This window comes from Scyliorhinus torazame, chromosome 10 (genome assembly GCF_047496885.1).
Source record: "Scyliorhinus torazame isolate Kashiwa2021f chromosome 10, sScyTor2.1, whole genome shotgun sequence".
NCBI classification, from domain to species: Eukaryota; Metazoa; Chordata; class Chondrichthyes; order Carcharhiniformes; family Scyliorhinidae; genus Scyliorhinus; species Scyliorhinus torazame.
In genome coordinates this window covers 150,428,696-150,448,774 of record NC_092716.1, presented here as the reverse complement: position 1 = coordinate 150,448,774, position 20,079 = coordinate 150,428,696, and the positions used below count along the sequence as shown (strand labels likewise).

The 20,079-nt window shown below is 53.6% G+C and overlaps 1 protein-coding gene across 2 annotated transcripts in view; it reads left to right on the top strand.

Moving 5' to 3' along the window:
* Positions 1-10,855: 10,855 nt before the first annotated feature.
* Positions 10,856-20,079, top strand: part of LOC140430970 (excitatory amino acid transporter 2-like) — a 654,025-nt gene continuing 644,801 nt past the window's right edge. The window contains exon 1 of one of the 2 annotated variants that reach the window (XM_072518820.1): positions 10,856-11,222. The gene's annotated coding sequence lies outside the window, so the exon portion shown is untranslated. The remainder of the gene's footprint in view (positions 11,223-20,079) is intronic. The other variant, XM_072518819.1, reaches the window with a different exon arrangement.

The following is a 20,079-nucleotide window of genomic DNA, read 5'->3' as shown; positions in this document are numbered from 1 at the left end:
AGCGTAGGTTGGGCGGGGTAGGTTGGGGTGGCGATGGTAGTGGAACCTGCGGGTGCCAGGTCCTGGAAGGAAACCATATCCTGTCAGCCGTCGGGGTGTTCTATGCATCTATGTTCTGTGTGTTTGCGGAGCAGGACGGACCCGGTGTCTTCAGCCAGGATGTAAGCAAGGCCCCAGAGGTGGGTTTCCTGGGGAAAACAAACAGGCAGTCATGAGGGGTCTCGTTTGTGGCCGTGCAAAGGAGGGATCTATTAGAGTGGAGTGCGTCGGGGAGGACCTCCTGCCAGTGGGGAACTGGGAGATTCCTAGACCATAGGGCCAGGAGGACGGTCTTCCAGACTGTCGTGTTCTCCCTCTCCACCTGCTCGTTTCCCCGGGGGTTCTAACTGGTAGTCCTGCTCGAGACGATGCCCTTACTGAGCAGGTACTGACGCAGTTCGTCACTCATGAACGACGAGCCCCGGTCACTGTGAACGTACGTGGGGCAACCAAACAGGGTGAAGACACAATGTAGGGCTTTAATGACGGTTGCCACGGTCATGTAGGGGCAGGGGATTGCAAAGGAGAACGGGAGAATTTGTCAAAGCCGTGCGCATCGCGGCTTTGGCGATATCCGCCTTGATGCAGCTGAAGGCCTGGCGGGCCTCAGTTGCCAGTGGAAAGATGGTGGACTTGATTAGTGGGCGGGCTTTGTCCAATAATTGGGGACCCACTGGGCGTATAGGAAAAGAACCCGAGGCACCTTTTCAGGGCCTTGGGTCAGTGGGGAAGGGGGAGTTGCAGGAGGGGGCGCATACGGTCAGGGTCGGGCCCTAGGACCCCGTTCTCCACGACGTAGCCGAGGATGGTGTTGCTCTTTCTAGCGTTAGTCTATTTGCTCTGTTTAGGTCACCTTTGCTCATGAGTCGCCAGGTATCTTTATGATACCGCCAGGTGGTTCAAGTTCAGGTTATGATTAATAACACAGCACACCGCTTAGTAAGGATTAAAACGGTCATTTGTTATATACAACAAGCAATATTAATACCCTAATACTACTATTTATATAATAAACCTATCACTACTGGCCAATACTTAACTTAGGAAGAGCCCACCAGGTCAGGGAAACAAATGGCTTGTCCAATCAAATCTGGCCCGCGGGATTCAAAAGGCTGCTACAGGTCGGTGGCTAGGTGTCTCTACCGGATAGCGATCGTTGGATTCAAACTTACACTTGCCGGTGGCTGGTCTTGCGAAGGTCTCGAGCAGGAGAAGAGGAGAGAGAGAGAGATCTGAACTTGGACCTTCACTTTTATAGGGCCCAGGGGCTTCCCGCCTCCCGGGGCGGCCCTTGACCCTGAGTCCCAAGTGATTGGATTCTGTCCCCAGTCTCTGGGGTCGATGTGTCCAATGGTGAGGCGATTCCTCGATCGGGGGTTGGTCGCTCACCTCTCTTTGTTTCGGCCACTGCAGGCGCCGACAGGTCTGGCCCGGTATTCAATTGCTAATATGTTGCAATTGTTCCCGGGGATAGCCGATTTAACTGTGGATGTCTGAGTTGATTAGGTGTAAACAGTCCTGAATGAAACTGCGGATACCTGGGTTGAAGGGCTGTTGATAGCCCTGAGTATCGATCTGGGCTACGTTCCCAGAGCTGAATGTGCAAACCTGTCTGCAGCTGCCTGCTTGTGTCTTTTTGGCTGCTTTTCCCAGCAGTCTTTCGGGTTAGCCATTTTAAACTGGGTTTTGGCCAGATTAATCGGAACGCTGCCATTTTACATGGCTACATTGGCTAGTCTGGTTGTGCGGAAAACGCATTTCTCCTTGTTGTAAGTGAGGTTAAAGGTTCGGGCGGTTTGGAGAAATCTCTGGAGGTTGGCATAGTGGTCCTGCTGATCATGGCCGCAGATGGTGACGTTGTCCAAGTACGGAAATGTGGCCCGCAGCCTGTACTGGTCCACCATTCGGTCCATCGTTCTTTGGAAGACCGAGACCCCGTTTGTGACGCTGAAGGGGACCCGGAGGAAGTGGAAGAGGCGGCCATCTGTCTCAAAGGCCGTGTAGTGGCGGTCCCCCGGGCGGATTGAGAGCTGGTGGTACGCAGACTTCAGATCCACCGTGGAGAACACCCGGTAGTGTGCGATCTGATTAACCATGTCTGCGATCCGGGGAAGGGGATACGCATCGAGGTGCGTGTACCGGTTTATGGTTTGGCTGTAATCTACAACCATCCGGTTCTTTTCCCCGGTCTTGACGACCACCACCTGAGCTCTCCAGGGGCTATTGCTGGCCTCGATGATTCCCTCCCGCAAGAGTCACTGGACCTCGGACCTGATAAAAGTCCTATCCTGGATGCTGTACCGCCTGCTTCTGTGGCGACTGGTTTACAGTCGGCGGTGAGATTTGCGAAGAGCGGGGGAGGGGCGACCTTCAGGGTCGCGAGGCTACATACGGTGAGTGGGGGTAGGGGTCCGCCGAACTTCAGAGTTAGGCTCCTGAGGTTACATTGGACTCCAGTCCCAACAAGAGAGAGGTCGGGGGCTACATATAACTTAAAATTGGCGTACTCGGCACCCTGTATTGCGAAGGTTGTGGTAGTGCACCCCCGGATCTGCACCGAGTGCGACCCAGAAACAAGGGAGATGGTTTGATGTGCCGGGAAGATTGGGAGCGAGCAGCGGCTTGCCATGTCTGGATGAATGAAGCTCTCCGTGCTCCCGGAGTCGAACAGGCAGGGCGTTTCGTGTCCATTTACCCGGACTGTCATCATGGAGCTCCGGAGGTGTTTGGGTCGCGACTGGTCAAGGGTGACCGCGCTGAGTTGCGGGTAGCCGGCGTGGTCGGAGGTGCTGGGGTGGTCCCAAGATGGCTGCCCCCATCGGTCATACGTGTCGGGCGGCATTGCAGATGGCGGCCAAGATGGCGGCCCCGTCGGTCTCACGTGTCGGGCAGTGAGGAAGATGGCGTCCAAGATGGCGGCCCCCATGAGTCGCAGGTGGTGGGCCGCGTGGGTGAGGATGGCCAAGGTGGCGGCCACCATGAGTAGGCCATGTTGTGCGGGCTGGAAGATGGCTGCCCCCACGGACAACACGAGTCCGATGACGTGTCCGGGAGGGGCGGAGCCGGCAGGCAAGCTGCTACACTGCGGGATCTGCGGGCCTGTGAGTCCGATGGTCGGGTCTGCGGTTTTGAGGGTTTGGACCTGGCCAGGCAAACCTTAGCGAAATGTCCTTTTCTTCCGCAGTCGCTGCAGTTCGCTTTCCGGGCCGGGCAGCGCTGCCTGGGGTGCTGACGCTGGCTGCAGAAATAGCAGGGTGGCCCCCCCATGGTGGGCGGGCAGCCGCGCAGCACAGGCTTGGGGTACTCTTTGGTCGGGGTTCCACGAGGGGGTCGCGTGATCAGACGGGAACGCGTTGAGGCTTTGGAACGCTACTTCTAGAGAGGAGGCTAACTTTACCGTCTCTTCCAGGTCTAGGGCACCTTTCTCGAGTAGGCGCTGTCTCACGTAGCTGAACCTGACTCCAGCCATGTAGGTGCCCCGGACAGCGAGGTCCATATGTTGAGTGGCTGTAACGACCTAGTAGTTGCAACTTCACGCAAGAACTTTGAGGGCGCATAGGTACTCTTCCAGCGATTCCCCGGGGCGTTGGCAGCGAATAATGAGGAGATGCCGTGCGTATACCTCGTTCACGGGCCTTACGTAGAGGCGCTCTAGCATCGTGAGGACGTCTGCCTAAGTGGAGGCACAGAAATTCGATGGCTCACCCGGGCATGGAGGAGGCTCAGCTTCTGATCGTCAGAGATGGAAGGTGAGGAGAAGGCGGCGAGGTAGGCCTTGAAACAGCGGAGCCAGTGCGAAAAAATCCCTTTGGCCTCCCCGGCCTGCAGGTCGAGTTCCAATCGGTCAGGTTTGAGGGCCGATTCCATAGTAGTGTTGTAGTTGATTAAATTGATGCGACCATCAATTCACGCGAAACCAAGAGGAGAAGTAAACTGTGGCTTTAATCAACTAGAACAGTGCCTGCCTGCGACTGGTCTGCTAGTGAGAGCCACCTACAGGGCTACTGCTCTTTATACCTCCCCTCAAGGGGTGGAGCCAGGGGCGGAGCCCACAAGGCACCAACATGATACTTTACAGTTAATACCTTACAATGGTCCATAGGTGGAGCCCACATGGGCAACAGCGGGATACAGTTATCTACATGGTGAATGGTTACTGCAGAACGTTCACCACACTGGGGCTATGGCAACTTTACATTTACTCTTCCAACATAGAGGGCGAAATTCTCCGTTATTGGCGGAAAGTCCGCCGATCGGCGCAAAAAACGGCGCAAATCCCACTTGCGTCACGTCATAAAAATGGGACGATAGTCTCCGGCCCGAAATGGGCTAGCAGCGACGTAACGGGATCCGCGCTTGCGCAGTGGTTCACGCCGTGCAGCGTCATACGCGCTGCACGGCGTGAGGGCTCATAAGGCCGCGCAGCTCCCCCCCACCCGACCAGAACACCCGACCGCAACACCCGACTGGATGGCTGGCCGTCGCTCAGCCCCGAGGTTCGAGTCACGCGATGTGGAGGCGCTCCTGGACGCGGTGGAGCAGAGGAGGGACGCCCTGTATCCCGGGCACGGCCGCAGAGTTGCCCCACGCCACAGCCGGCGTCTGTGGAGGGAAGTGGCAGAGGCCGTCACCGCTGTGGCCCTGACACCACGGACAGGCACCCAGTGCCACAAGAAGGTGAACGACCTCGTCAGAGCAGGCAGGGTGAGCCTCCCCCATATCCCCCCTCCCCATATCCCCCCTCCCCCATAACCCCCCTCCCCCATATCCCCCCTCCCCCATATCCCCCCTCCCCCATATCCCCCTCCCCCATATCCCCCCTCCCCCATATCCCAGCCTCCCCCATATCCCCCTCCCCCATATCCCCCCTCCCCCATATCCCTCATATCCCCCCTCCCCATATCCCCAATATCCCCCCTCCCCCATATCCCCCTCCCCATATCCCCCCTCCCCCATATCCCCCATATCCCCAAGTGAATCCAGCCCTAACCTTAACCTCTGCAATGCACGCGCAACCGATGGCGTGCATTCATATACCTGCCTAACACTGTTGCCTTTTACCCCTGCCACCACCGCCCCCCCCCCCCCCCCACAGGAGAAGCGCGCACACAACAATAGGGAGCATGTGAGGACTGGAGGAGGGCCCGCTGATGAGAGGCCACTGACCGTACACGAGGAAAGGGCCCTGGAACTGGCTGGCGGACCTGAGGACCGGGAGGTTGCTGATGCAGAGGTCGGGGGCCCACGAGCAAGTGAGCCACCAACAGCCCGTCCCCATATCCCCCCTCCCCTATATCCCCCTCCCCCGTATCACCTGATCACTGCCTGATGTCTAACCATGCATGCTTCATTGTGTATCGCAGGACCAAACGTCCAGGCACCCATCCCCGCAGATGCACACCGCCCGCAGGATGCCCCTCGGAGACCACAGGAGACGGAGAGACCCGCACCCTCCAGCATGCGACGCCCGCAGGATGCCCCTCGGAAACCACGGGAGACGGAGAGACCCGGACCCTCCAGCATGCGACGCCCGCAGGATGCCCCTCGGAGACCACGGGAGACGGAGAGACCCGGACCCTCCAGCATGCGACGCCCGCAGGATGCCCCTCGCACACCACGGGAGACGGAGAGACCCGGACCCTCCAGCATGCGACGCCCGCAGGATGCCCCTCGCACACCACGGGAGACGGAGAGACCTGGAGCAACAGGGAGACGACACCCCCGTCACGTGCGGGAGCGACCACCCAGCAATGAGGGGGGCAGCCACAGGCCCCCGTCACATCCGAGCCAGGACACCACTACCCAGGACACCACTATCCAGGACACCCCTACCCGGGACACCACTACCCGGGACAGCACTACCCGGGACACCCCTACCCGGGACAGCACTACCCGGGACAGCACTACCCGGGACAGCACTACCCGGGACAGCACTACCCGGGACAGCACTACCCGGGACAGCACTACCCGGGACAGCACTACCCAGGACACCCCTACCCGGGAAGACGAAATACCGGACAGTGACTCAGAGTGGATGGGTGGAGACGAACCCCCACCCCAAAGTGCCATGGAGTCAGAGTGGGACGAAGAGCACGACACAACGCCACTGCTGTCACCAACACCCTCCACAATCGCAGAAACACTCACCTCGGTTGGGCACTTTAGTGATGAGGCGTCTGGTACACTCACTGGTGCGCACAACACAGCCGTCCCGGTACAGCAGGTGGAGGTAGGAGCAGCAGAGGGACCGGGCGGTCGGAGGGCAGCCCAGGCCAAGCGAACATCTGCCGCCCAGATGGATCCCGGGTTCCTGGAGTTACCACACCCACACATAGATCCGATGCAACCACCGACACGGAGACGAGCGAATAGGGTGACAGGTGGCTTGCGGCGGCTGCGGTCGCAGGTGGAGGAGTCCACCCGCGTCCAGGAGCTGGGAGTGGTCCCGGTCATGCGTGCCACCCAGGCTGACACCGCACGGGTGGCGTCCGCGGTGGAGGCAATGGGTGCGACGGTGTCAGACATGGGGAACGGTTTGCGAGGCCTGGGGCCTTCCGTGCAGGCGGCGTCTGTGGCCCAGGAAATGGCTGCCCTCTCACAGGAGGCCATGAGCCAGTGCCAGCGCCAGATGGCAGAGGCGCTCAACGCCATAGCCCAGTCTCAGCAGGCCATGGCCCAGTCTCAGCAGGCCATAGCCCAGTCTCAGCAGGCCATGGCCCAGTCTCAGCAGGCCATAGCCCAGTCTCTGCAGGCCATCGCTGAGGGCATCGGCGCCAGTGGCCATGTGCGAGCCGGCGTCGCACTGTCACAGACAGGGTTTGACAACCCCCTGGGTTCCATGGCTGCAAACCTGCAGACCCCTGTCGATACCAGCACGGGCCTCCAGGACTGGCAGCGCCAGATGTCGGGGGCGCGTCGGATGGCCAGTCCGTTCGCATCCCCTACCCATGTAGAGGCCTGGGGGCCATCGGGCACCCCGAGGGAGGAGGAGGTGGTGTGGTCCGTCCCGGCTCCCTCTGTAGGGGAGGTCCCGGTACACCGCGACACCTCGGACTCCCCCCCTTCCGTCCCAGGTGCATCGGGTGGGCAACGGGCAGGACAGGCTGGCAGCTCGCCATCCCAGTCGCCCGGGCCGCAGCCTGGCCCATCTAGGCCAGGACGCCCCAGGAAACGGCCGCCAAAGGGATCCAGTGTCAGAGGGCAGGAATCACAGGAGTCCACCTCCAGTTCTGCTGTACCGTCTGGGGAACCACGTAGACGTAGTCAAAGGGCCCGTAAGGCCAAACAATTAGACACTGAGTAAGTTGGCACGGGTGCAGGGCACAGATGAGTTTTAGGGGCTAGGGCACGTGCATGAACTCCTTTGGTTATTAAAGTCAATGTTACACCTACCGAAGCTGCCTTTGTGCTCTGTCCAAAGTGTGCGGGCGTGTCATGTACGTTGAGCGCAAGTGTGTGTGTGACGGGTGGTCTTACCTCAGCCCCAGGTGAGTCTGCCCCCTTCTCCCTGGGCCGCCATCAACATCCCCCGGGCAGAGGACGGGACCGTGCGCTGCAGTGTCACAGCCGCATGCAGGGATGGTCCGGGTGGATGGTGGTACTGTGGCCATGGGTCAGACATAGTCCAACGATGTAGAGCCAGGAGCTCATCGCAGGGCGGGTTGTCATCATCCTCCATGGCCTGCGATAGACACGCGTCCACCCGCAACTGGGTGAGCCCGGCCCGTTGTGCCGCCGGTGGATCGGCAATTGGGGGGGGGGGGGGGCTGGTGTGCATGCGGGTGGGGTGTTTGGGGTTGGGGAGGGGGGTGAGGGTGCTGGGTGGGTGGATGGGTGGGGGGTGTGGGTGGTCGGCTGTTGCCATGGTGTGTGGTCTGTGGCCATACTACCCGATTTCCACGCCCATCTAGTCAGTGAAGCGGGCGGCTATCAGTCTGTCCCGTGCCCGCTGGGCCAGCCGGTAACGGTGGACAGCCACCCGCCTGTGTCTACCCCGTCTGCCCTGACCATTGCCCCCATCCCCCTCATCTGGGGAGGACTGCGCCTCTTCCTGCTGCTCCTCCACTCCGCCCTCCTCTGCCTGCGGCACATCGCCCCTCTGCTGGGCTATGTTGTGCAGGACGCAGCACACCACAATGATGCGGCCGACCCTATATGACCGATACTGGAGGGCGCCCCCAGAGAGGACCAGGCACCTGAAACGCATCTTCAGCACGCCAAAGCACATCTCGATCACTCCCCTTGTCGTTACATGGGCATCATTGTAGCGGTTCTCCGCCTCATTGCGTGGCCTCCGTATAGGCGTCATCAGCCACGATCGCAATGGGTAGCCCCTGTCACCCAGCAACCAGCCCCTCAGCCGGGGATGGCGTCCCTCGTACATGCCGGGGATGGATGACCGCGACAACACGAATGAGTCGTGTACACTGCCTGGGTGACGGACGCAGACGTGCAGGATCATCATGCGGTGGTCGCAGACCACCTGTACGTTCATCGAATAGGTCCCCTTCCTATTAGTGAACACGGCCCTGTTATCTGCAGGTGGCCGCACGGCGACGTGCATTCCATCGATCGCGCCCTGGACCATGGGGAACCCGGCAACGGCAGAGAAGCCCACGGCCCGGGCATCTTGGCTGGCCCGGTCCACGGGGAAGCGGATGTAGCGGTGCGCCATGGCATAAAGGGCATCTGTCACTGCCCGGATGCACCGGTGCACCGATGTCTGCGATATGCCGGACAGGTCCCCACTCGGTGCCTGGAATGACCCCGTTGCATAAAAGTTCAGGGCCACCGTAACCTTGACGGACACGGGGAGAGGGTGTCCCCCGCCAGTGCCACGCGGTGACAGGTGTGCCACGGTTTCCCGGCTCATCCGGAGTCTCCTCCTGCATTCCCGGTCCGTGAGGTCTTGGTATGACTGCCGGGGCCGGTACACACGGGGCGCCCTCGGGTGCCTCCGTTGCCGTGGGGCCGCGACGTCCTCCTCCCCCTCCTCGTCCTGTCGGTCAGGTGTCCCTCCAGCCTGGGCGGCTGCCGCCTGCCCCTCTGCGGCAGCCTGCGCCGCCTCTCTGGCACGCTCCTCCTCCTCCTCCTCCTCCTCATCCAGGGCAACATAGACATGAGCGGCTGCCACCACGGCGGCCAACATCGCTGGATGGTCTGAAAACATGACGGCCTGGTGGGGGGGGAGGGGAACGACGACATGTCATCATTGCCCATATCCCCTCCTCCCCCCAGCCATGTGGCATGGACCGCATGGGTCCAACTGTTGGAGGCTGGCACCTGGCCAGGTGGACCAACTCATTTGCCCTCCCATCACCCTCCTCGGCATGGACCCCCTCCCCAACCTCCACCCCGGCACGGACCCCCCCCAACCCCCAACCTCCACCCCAGCATGGACCCCCCCCCCAACCTCCACCCCGGCACGGACCCCCTCCCCAACCCCCAACCTCCACCCCGGCACGGACCCCCCCCCCAACCTCCACCCCAGCACGGACCCCCTCCCCAACCTCCACCCCAGCACGGACCCCCCCCAACCCCCAACCTCCACCCCAGCACGGACCCCCCCACAACCTCCACCCCGGCACGGACCCCCCCCCCAACCTCCACCCCGGCACGGACCCCCCCCAACCTCCACCCCGGCACGGACCCCCTCCCCAACCTCCACCCCAGCACGGACCCCCCCCCAACCCCCAACCTCCACCCCAGCACGGACCCCCCCCCAACCTCCACCCCGGCACAGACCCCCCCCCCCAACCTCCACCCCGGCACGGACCCCCTCCCCAACCACCACCCCAGCACGGACCCCCCCCAACCCCCAACCTCCACCCCAGCACGGACCCCCCCCCCAACCTCCACCCCGGCACGGACCCTCCCCCCCAACCTCCACCCCGGCACGGACCCCCCCCAACCCCCAACCTCCACCCTGGCACGGACCCCCTCCCGGCACTCCCCCGGAGCCCAGCCTACTCTAACCACCCCCCCTCCCCCCCCCGCCGCACACACACACACACACAAGCCGAGACACACCTCTCCTCACGCAATCAGTCTGCGGCCACGCCATTTCCTGCCCAGAGCCAACCCCCCAGGCCGTCACTCACCTCCTCGCTGGTCGGCGTGAGCCTGGAGCACCGGGTCACGCCGATGAAAAGGAGGTTTGATTCACGTCGACGTGAACGGTCATCACGTCGACGGGATTTCGGCCCATCCGGAAGGGAGAATATCGGCAGGCCGAAAATCGGCTGCCTTGCGCAGACCCATGACATTCTCCGCGGCAGCGGCGCCATTAACGCCCCGCCGACTTTTCTCCCTTCGGAGACTTCGGCGGGGGCGGGGGCGGGATTCACGGCGGCCAACGGCCATTCTCTGACCCGGCGGGGGGGTCGGAGAATGATGCCCAGAGTATCTGATAAACAGATAGCTAGATAGAGATCACCAATCCCAGACTGTGGAAGATAATTGAATTGCCTATCTGACCATGTCAAGTATTCCAGATTTGTTATCTAGATTAAACATTATCTCCCTTCTCTCTCCACAGATGCTGTCAAACCTGCTGCGATTGTCCAGTATTTTCTGTTTTTGTTACACATTTGTGCGTCCGGCTGGGTAGCGTGTTTAAAAAATATATAATCGAAAGTGTGGAAATAAATGAATGAGAATAAAGTCGGCCAGCAATACGGCGAAATAAATCAAAGTGGGAATTTAAGAGTATGGAGGGAGAAGTGGAGTGAGCCTCTCGGTGCTAAGAGCTCTTAACGCTGTGTGGCAGATGGTGAATGTGTTGGCGTTTTTGAGAGAAGGGTTTTTACAGGGGAACCAGCTCTGTGTGTACGTGATGTCAGAGAGAATTGTGTGTGGCCAGCTCTCCTCCAGCCTTTAACAGTGCCACCCCAGCGCTGAGCAAAACGCAAAGCCACTCCGAGCCAGGCGGTCGCAGCACACACTGGTCAGAGCCAGCAGCACCAACACTGTGTCCAACACGGTGTGCTGGAGCCGCAGGCAGCCTCTCTGCACCTTCCACTGACGGCGGGCACCTCCTGAGGCTTCACTGCTGACAGGTTCACACTGCACTCTCCACGCACACACAAAGGAAACCTCATCCGAAAGGAGCACGATTTCAATCTCAGAACATTGTTTGAATTGACCACAGAGAGAAAAGAAGAGAATTGAAAGAAGAGTAAGAGGTGAGTTTTAAATCCATTCTACCTTCGTCGAATAGCAATCTTTTGATATTAGAGCTGGATATTCAAAGCGGCTTTAGTGCAGATCTATCTCAGTGGTGGATAATGGTGCGGATTCCTTTAAAGTTTGCTGCCGAGCGCGAAGGGGCAGCTTTGCAAAGCGCGGTTCCATGTTCAGCAGTGGAGCAGCGAGAGACAATCTTCACAGGGGGGGGGGGGGGGGGGTGGCGATGGAGAGGGCTCGATTCCTCTCCCTGGCTAACAGTCACAGTCCATCTGCTATTTGTTTCACATTCGGAATGCACACCTCTGCTTGCCCAGTGGGTTTATTTAAATGCTGCCTTGTCAGCTCAGCGTGCATGAGGAAGCCCAACTGCACTGATCCCTGCCCTCCCCATGTTCAATGGTGGCGAATGGCTCACGGCGCTCCGCTTCGCGGGCCCCTGCCTCCTCTCTGGATCTCTCCCATACACCCACAAACCGTTCCAAGGCTCTGGGTCACCCCCTCCCTCTTCACCTCAGCGCCACTCCGTCTCTTCATTCCAGGCTGCCCTCTGCTCAACGGGGTCAGTTTCCTGTCAGATGTATTTGAGAGCCTGTTCGTCTCTCCTGCTTTTGCAATGAATCCCCCCACTCCCCTCTCCCTCTGCCCCTACCCCCCAGGTGTACAGACACAGACAAAGCCTGCACCCCCCCCCCCCCCCCACACACACACACACACACAACCCACTGCACACATGTCAGCCGGGAACCCTCTGTGCACTCCCAACTGACCACTCACTTCACAGCCGGTGAAAAGGAACTTCTTCTTTATTTAAAAAATATATACAATTCTATCGAAGAGACGTGCAAAGAATGAAAAGCAGGCGGCGGTTAAGTGAGGGGAAAGTGAGTTCGGACAGGGAGATGCAGGAGATTGAGAATACTGGGGGAGAGACAGACACACAGGCTGCAGAGTCAGCAGGGGAGAGGGACAGTGTGTACTGAAACTATCTGTCAATGTAATCGTCCACACACGCGTGGTGACTCTCGGGCTAGTCAGCAGATTGGGATCTCATGTGAGGACTAGACTGGGAACTGTCCCCCCCCCCCCCCCCAACAATATAAATCCTATCCTTTTCCAGTCCTCTCTAGCTATGACAAAGAGTCACCCAGACTCCAAACGTTAGCTCTGTTCGCTCTCTACAGATGCTGTCAGACTTGCTGAGATTGTCCAGTATTTTCTGTTTTTCTGTGGGTGAATGTACACCAGTTAGATCCAGCAGATTAATGCCACAAGCTGGAACTTGCATTGGCTATTCATTCCATCTCCCTCCTCATTGTCCCCCGACTGTGGGAATATGACTCAGTTTGCAATGAGGGGGTTAGAGAGCTTCACCAGCAATGGCCCTACCGCCTCTCAATGTATTCTTCAATCCCTGGGCTTTGAAAGGAGAACTCTTCGGTGTTTACACATTCACCACATTGGAGACACTGTCTTGCCAAGGTTAGGTATTATCATAGCCTCTAGGTAACAGCTTTCCTAAAACAATGGAACTGAAACATGTAAAAACAATTTAATTGATTATCACAGATCAATGGAAGTACTTTTTTTATTGAATCAGTGACTTTGTGTCTCAATGAGAGACAGGGGAGAAGGAAGACATCTGCTTGTAGAGATTCTGATATGGAATTATTGTTCAGTAACAAAGGGACTGGCATTTTCACCCTCAAACAGAAGATATTACACCCTGCTTACATTGGGGGAGAGGGATTAACACTGCAATGAAGTTACTGTGAAAAGCCCCTAGTCGCCACAGTCTGGCGCCTGTTCAGGCACACAGAGAGAATTCAGAATGTCCAATTCACCTAACAGCACGTCTTTCAGAACTTGTGGGAGGAAACCGGAGCACCCGAGGAAACCCACACAGACACAGGGAGAACATGCAGACTCCGCACAGACAGTGACCCAAACCGGGAATCGAGCCCGGGTCTCTGGTGCTGTGAAGCAACAGTGCTAACCACTGTTGTAAGTACTAGGACGTGTTGATGGGAGTAGTGAGTTAGGACAGGTAGATGTTGGATATATGAGGCGGGATTCTCCATCCCGCCAGCCCCATTTCCTGGCACATTGCGCCCCTGCCAGCAGCGGGATTCTCCGTTCTCGCAGCCGGCCAATGGGGTTTCTCATTGTGGTACTCGGGAAACCCGCAGGCGTGAGTGCGCTGTCGGCAGACCGAAGGATACTGCCGATGGAGAATCCCGCAGATGAACTTACAAAAGGTGATTGCAAAGTACCAAATGATAGGCTTGTTCGCGAAATTGAATTCTGTGGGATTAAAAGGAATAGTGGCAGCACGGAGTCAAAATTGGCTAAGGGTCAGATGGTGGAGCGGAGTTGTGATCAGTTTTTCAGAGGTAACTGTTGGACGTATTGCTCTTTTCTGATATATATAAATGATCTAGACTGAAGATACAAGGCATAATTTCAAAATTCACAGATGACATGAAACTCAGAGATATAGTTAACATTTAAGATTCCATATGCACTGTGCAAGAAACGTGGATTTCAGAGAGCTTGAGACCTGCTGAGGACAAAGATATGTTTAATGCAGAAAATGTGAGCTGGAACATTTTGGTAAGAAGAATGAGGAGACATAGTCTAAATGGAATGGTCCCATTTTAAAGAGGGTGCAGCCAACAACAGAGAAGCCAGGGTTGGATGTACAGGAATTTTGGAAAGTGGCAGGCAAGTTGTTAAAAAGCATATAGGATCCTTGGTGTTAGTGCTGGAGACATAAAGTACAAAATTAAGACATAAACAAACCTTTATTAATCATTTATTAGCCTACAAATGGACCATTTAGTCCAATTCTGGTCACCACAGGAAGAAGCCAAGGATTTAGAGGGGTACAAATGAGATATACCATAGTGAGACCAGGGTTGCCTGATATTAGTTGTGTGGAGTGATTGGAGAATCTGTGGTGATTCTCCATAGAGCGGGGAGGTTAGGACGAGATTTAATAGATGTTTTCAAAATCATGAACAGTTTTGATTGAGTAGATAAGAAGAAACTGTTTTGCATTGGCAGAAAAGTTGGAGATCAGACGACGCATTTATTTATTTTCCTATAAATTTAGAGTACCCAATTATTTTTTTTTCCCAATTAAGTGGCAATTTAGCGTGGTCAATCCATCTAACCTGCACATCCTTGGGTTGTGGGGGTGAAACCCACGCAGACATGGGGAGAACATGCAAACTCCACACGGACAGTGATCCAGGGCTGGGTCTCGTACCTGGGTCCTCAGCGCCGCAGCCCCAGTGCTAACCACTGCGCCACATGCCACCCCAGAGGACACAGATTTAAAGTGATTGTCAAAAACACGTCCAATGGCAACATTTAAAAGGGAATTAGATAAATATATCAAGATAAAAAAAAGTTATGATGAAAGAACCAGGAATTGGGATTATTGGATAGATGTTCTTTGGAGAATTGGGACAGCGAGGAGCATTGCAGAAGTAGTCCCAAGGATTTAAATCAAAGCTGAGTAGCAGGGAGAGTGAAGAACGTCTCAGGAGAAATCCCAAGGAATTAGACAGAATAATAGCAGAATTGTATCAGAGAGCAATGAACCAGAGGGGAGGAAAAACACTCAGTGATGCTCAGTGTACGGGAATCATTTATTTCAAGATCATTAAAACTTAAACTAGAACTAGTCATTTATTTTTTTAAATTGAAGAAAAGTTAGCTGAGTTAATTGAATGCATAAACTTTAATTAATTATTTTTTGACCAGATTAGGGACAAGTCTTAAGTTTATTTCTGATAAAATGAAGCAGTGGTCTAATAAATCGAGGCTTGGCAGGACACCAGTCCCGTTGAATACACGTCCTGATGTACATGAGTAGATTTTACTTTCAGTTCAGAATATTAGTGAGGGCAATGGTTCCTCTGGCGGATACAGCCAAAACCAAGTTCAAGGTAATATGGGTGACCCAACCGTACAGTAGGCAGGAAGGTGGCATTGGGTGGGGTGCGGTGGTGAGGATGGCCACAAAAGCAACAATGATAGGGGATTAAATAGTTTATGGGATAGACAGGCATTTCTGCAGCCAGAGGTGGGATTCCAGGATGCTATGTTACTTTGCTGTCGCCATGCTCAAGGACCTCATGTAGCAGCCACTGAACGTTCTGAGGGGTTAGAGGGAAGGTGAACCAAAAGTCATGGTTCATATTGTTACCAATGATATAGGTGGAAAGGGAGCTGAGGCTCTGCCGGGAGACGTTCAACGAGCTAGGAAAGAAATTAATGAGGAGGAACTCGAATGTAGTAATTCCCAGATTACTCACAGTGAATACATGCACGAGCAAATACATAAATAGTACGATAAAGCAGATGAATGTGTGGCTGGATATATGATAATACAGGGAGAGCTATAGTTGTCAGAAACATTGGGGCTTGTTCTGGGAAAGACGAGACCTGTACAAGGCAAACGGGTCCAACTTCAACAGGATCAGGATCAATACCATCATGGGGAGCTTTGTGCATGCTGTTGGGGGGTTTAGCAAAGAGATGGGAAGAAAATCAGGAAGTGGAAGACAGCAACTTAGTAAGACAATACAGAAGGCAGACAAAACAAATACTAGAAAATGCACAACAAAGGAGTTGTTCAGAGATTAATGGTATATACTTCAATGCAAGAAGTTTGGTAAATTATGCAGATGAGCTGAGGGAGCAAAATAGACACTTAGAAGTGAGATATCATTGTATTGCTGAAACAAGGCTTTAAGAAGGAAAGGGATAGCAACTCAGCATTCTTGACTATGCGATTTTCAGATGCGATAGGAGGATAAAAGAATGGGTTTGCACTCTTGACTAAATAAATAATTACAACCAAGAAGAAGATTGATATGCTGGAAGGATCATCAATGGGACCTTATGGGTTTAAGTAAAGAATGAAAATTAGACAATTAGAACATAGAACATTACAGCGCAGTACAGGCCCTTTGGCCCTCGATGTTGCGTCAACCTGTGAAACCACTCTAAAGCCCATCTACACTATTCCATTATCATCCATATGTTTCTCCAATGACCATTTAAATGCCCTTAATGTTGGCGAGTCCACTACTGTTGCAGGCAGGGCATTCCACGTCCTTACTACTCTCTGGGTAAAGAACCCACATCTGACCTCTGTCCTATATCTATCTCCCCTCAATTTAAAGCTATGTCCCCTCGTGCGAGACATCACCATCTGAGGAAAATGGCTCTCACTGTCCACCCTATCTAATCCTCTGATCATCTTGTATGCCTCAATTAAGTCACCTCTTAACCTTCTTCTCTCTAATGAAAACAGCCTCAAGTCCCTCAGCCTTCCCTCATAAGATCTTCCCTCCATACCAGGCAACATCCTGGTAAATCTCCTCTGCATCCTTTCCAATGCTTCCACATCCTTCCTATAATGCGGCGACCAGAATTGCATGCAATACTCCAAATGCAGCCGCACCAGAATTTTGTACAGCTGAAACATGTACTCATGGCTCCGAAACTCAATCCCTCTACCAATAAAGCTAACACACCGTACGCCTTCTTAACAAATCTCTCAACCTGGGTGGCAACTTTCAGGGATCGATGGACATGGACACCGAGATCTCCCTGCTCATCCACGCTACCAAGAATCTTACCATTAGCCCAGTACTTTGTCTTCCTATTATTCCTTCCAAAATGAATCACCTCACACTTTTCTGCATTAAACTCCATTTGCCACCTCTCAGCCCAGCTCTGCAGCTTATCTATGTCCCTCTGTAACTTGGAACATCCTTCCGCACTGTCCACAACTCCACCGACTTTAGTGTCAGCTGCAAATTTACTCACCCATCCTTCTACGCCATCCTCCAGGTCATTTATAAAAATGACAAACAGCAGTGGCCCCAAAACAGATCCTTGTGGTACACCACTAGTAACTGGACTCCAGGCTGAACATTTCCCATCAACCACCACCCTTTGTCTTCTTCCAGCTAGCCAATTTCTGATCCAAACTGCTAAATCACCCTGAATCCCATGCCTCCGTATTTTCAGCAATAGCCTACCGTGGGGAACCTTATCAAACGCTTTACTGAAATCCATATACACCACATCAACTGCTTTACCCTCGTCCACCTGTTTGGTCACCTTCTCAAAGAACTCTATAGTTTTGTGAGGCACGAGCTACCCTTCACAAAACCGTGTTGACTATCTCTAATCAAATTATTCCTTTCCAGATGATGATACATCCTAACTCTTATAAACCTTTCCAAGACTTTGCCCACAACAGAAGGAAGGCTCACTGGTCTATAGTTACCGGGGTTGTCTCTACTCCCCTTCTTGAACAAGGGGACAACATTTGCTGTCCTCCAGTCTTCTGGCACTCTTCCTGTAGACAATGATGACATAAAGATCAAAGCCAAAGGCTCAGCAATCTCCTCCTAGCTTCCCAGAGAATCCTAGGATAAATCCCATCCGGCCCAGGGGACTTATCTATCTTCACACTTTCCAGAATTGCTAACACCTCCTCCTTATGTACCTCAAGCCCTTCTAGTCTAGTAGCATGTATCTCAGTATTCTCCTTGACAACATTGTCTTTTTCCTGCGTGAGTACTGACAAAAAATATTCATTTAGCTCCTCTCCTATCTCTTCGGACTCCACGCACAACTTCCCACTACTGTCCTTGACTGGCCCTACTCTTACTCTCGTCATTCTTTTATTCCTGACATATCTATAGAAAGCTTTAGGGTTATCCTTGATCCTACCTGCCAAAGACTTCTCACGTCCCCTCCTGGCTCTTCTTAGCTCTCTCTTTAGGTCCTTCCTAGCTAACTTGTAACTCTCGAGCGCCCTAACTGAACCTTCACGTCTCATCTTTACATAAGTCTCCTTCTTCCTCTTGACAAGTGATTCAACTACTTTAGTAAGCCACGGTTCCCTCGCTCGACCACTTCCTCCCTGCCTGACAGGTACATACTTATCAAGGACACGCAGTAGCTGTTCCTTGAACAAGCTCCACATTTCCATTGTGCCCATCCCCTGCAGTTTTCCTCTCCATCCGATGTATCCTAAGTCTTGCCTGATCGCAACATTATTGCCTTTCCCCCAGATATAACTCATGCCCTGCGGTATATACCTATCCCTTTCCATCGCTAAAGTAAACGTAATCGAATTGTGGTCACTATCACCAAAGTGCTCACCTACTTCCAAATCTAACACCTGTCCTGGTTCATTACCCAGTACCAAATCCAATATGGCCTCACCTCTCGTTGGCCTATCTACATACTGTGTCAGGAAACCCTCCTGCACACATTGGACAAAAACGGACCCATCTAAAGTACTCGAACTATAGCATTTCCAGTCAATATTTGGAAAGTTAAAGTCCCCCATAACAACTATCCTGTTACTTTCACTCCTATCCAGAATCATCTTTGCAATCCTTTCCTCTACATCTCTGGAACTTTACGGAGGCCTATAGAAAACTCCTAACAGGGTGACCTCTCCTTTCCTGTTTCTAACCTCAGCCCATACAACCTCAGTAGACGAGTCCTCATCAAACGTCCTTTCTGCCACCGTAATACTGTCCTTAACTGACAATGCCACCCCTCCCTCTCTTTTACCACCTTCCCTGAGCTTACTGAAATATCTAAACCCTGGCACCTGCAACAACCATTCCTGTCCCTGCTCCATCCATGTCTCCGAAATGGCCACAACATCGAAGTCCCAGGTACCAATCCATGCCGCAAGTTCACCCACCTTATTCCGGATGCTCCTGGCATTGAAGTAGACACACTTTAAACCACCTTCCTGCCTGCCGGTACACTCCTGCAACTTTGAATCCTTACTCATGACTTCACTACTCTCAACCTCCTGTATACTGGAGCTACAATTCAGGTTCCCAACCCCCTACTGAACTAGTTTAAACCCTCCCATTGGGGTGTACTATAGACAAACAGTATGAGGGTGTTAGAAAAACAAATGTGTAGGCAGGTCTCTCAGAAGTGCAAAAACTACAAGGAAGTAATAGGAACAAATTTCAACAACCCTAATATTAGCTGGGATAGAACCAATGTTAACACTGTACAGACTGCAGCACTCTAAAAATATGTTCAGAAAACCTCTCTTCTGCAAGTACATAGCAAGTCCAAGAAGAGAAGGGGCAATTCTGGGTTTGATTTAAGGAATTGATCTGTGCAGGTGAACGGCTTATCAGTGGGAGAGCAGTTTGGCATTCGTGATCATGATTCAGTTAGATTTAGCATAGTTATGGAAAAGGACAAAGATAGACCAAGTTTAAAAGTTCTCAATTGGGGAAAGGCCAATTGAACTAAGCTGAGATGTAATTTAACAAAGGTGGACTAGAAACAGAGCTATTGGAGACATTTACGAACAGATATTGGCCCGCAGTGACAAAATGTTAGATTCCCAAAGCTAGAGTACCCTGGATGTCAAAGAATATAGAGAGCAGAATAATACAAAAATAAGGAACTTTCGGCCAGATACTGTGAGTTAAATACTGTAAAACACTTGGAGGAGTATAGAAAGTGCAGGGATGAAATTAAATATGAAATTAGAGAGCAAAGACAGAGCATGAAAACATTTGGCAAGTAAAATCAAGGAAAACCAAAATATGTTTTACAAATACATAAAGAGCAAGAGAGTAATTAAGGGAAGAGCACGGTCTATATGGACCAAAATGTAACCTGTGCACAGAAGATAAAGACATGGGCAGAGTTCTAAATGAAGACCTTGCATTTATCTTCACAATAAAGAGGTATGATACAGACATTAAGTAGGAGGAGTGTGAAATATTAGATGGAATAAACATAGAGAGGAAATATTAAAGGATTTAGCATCTT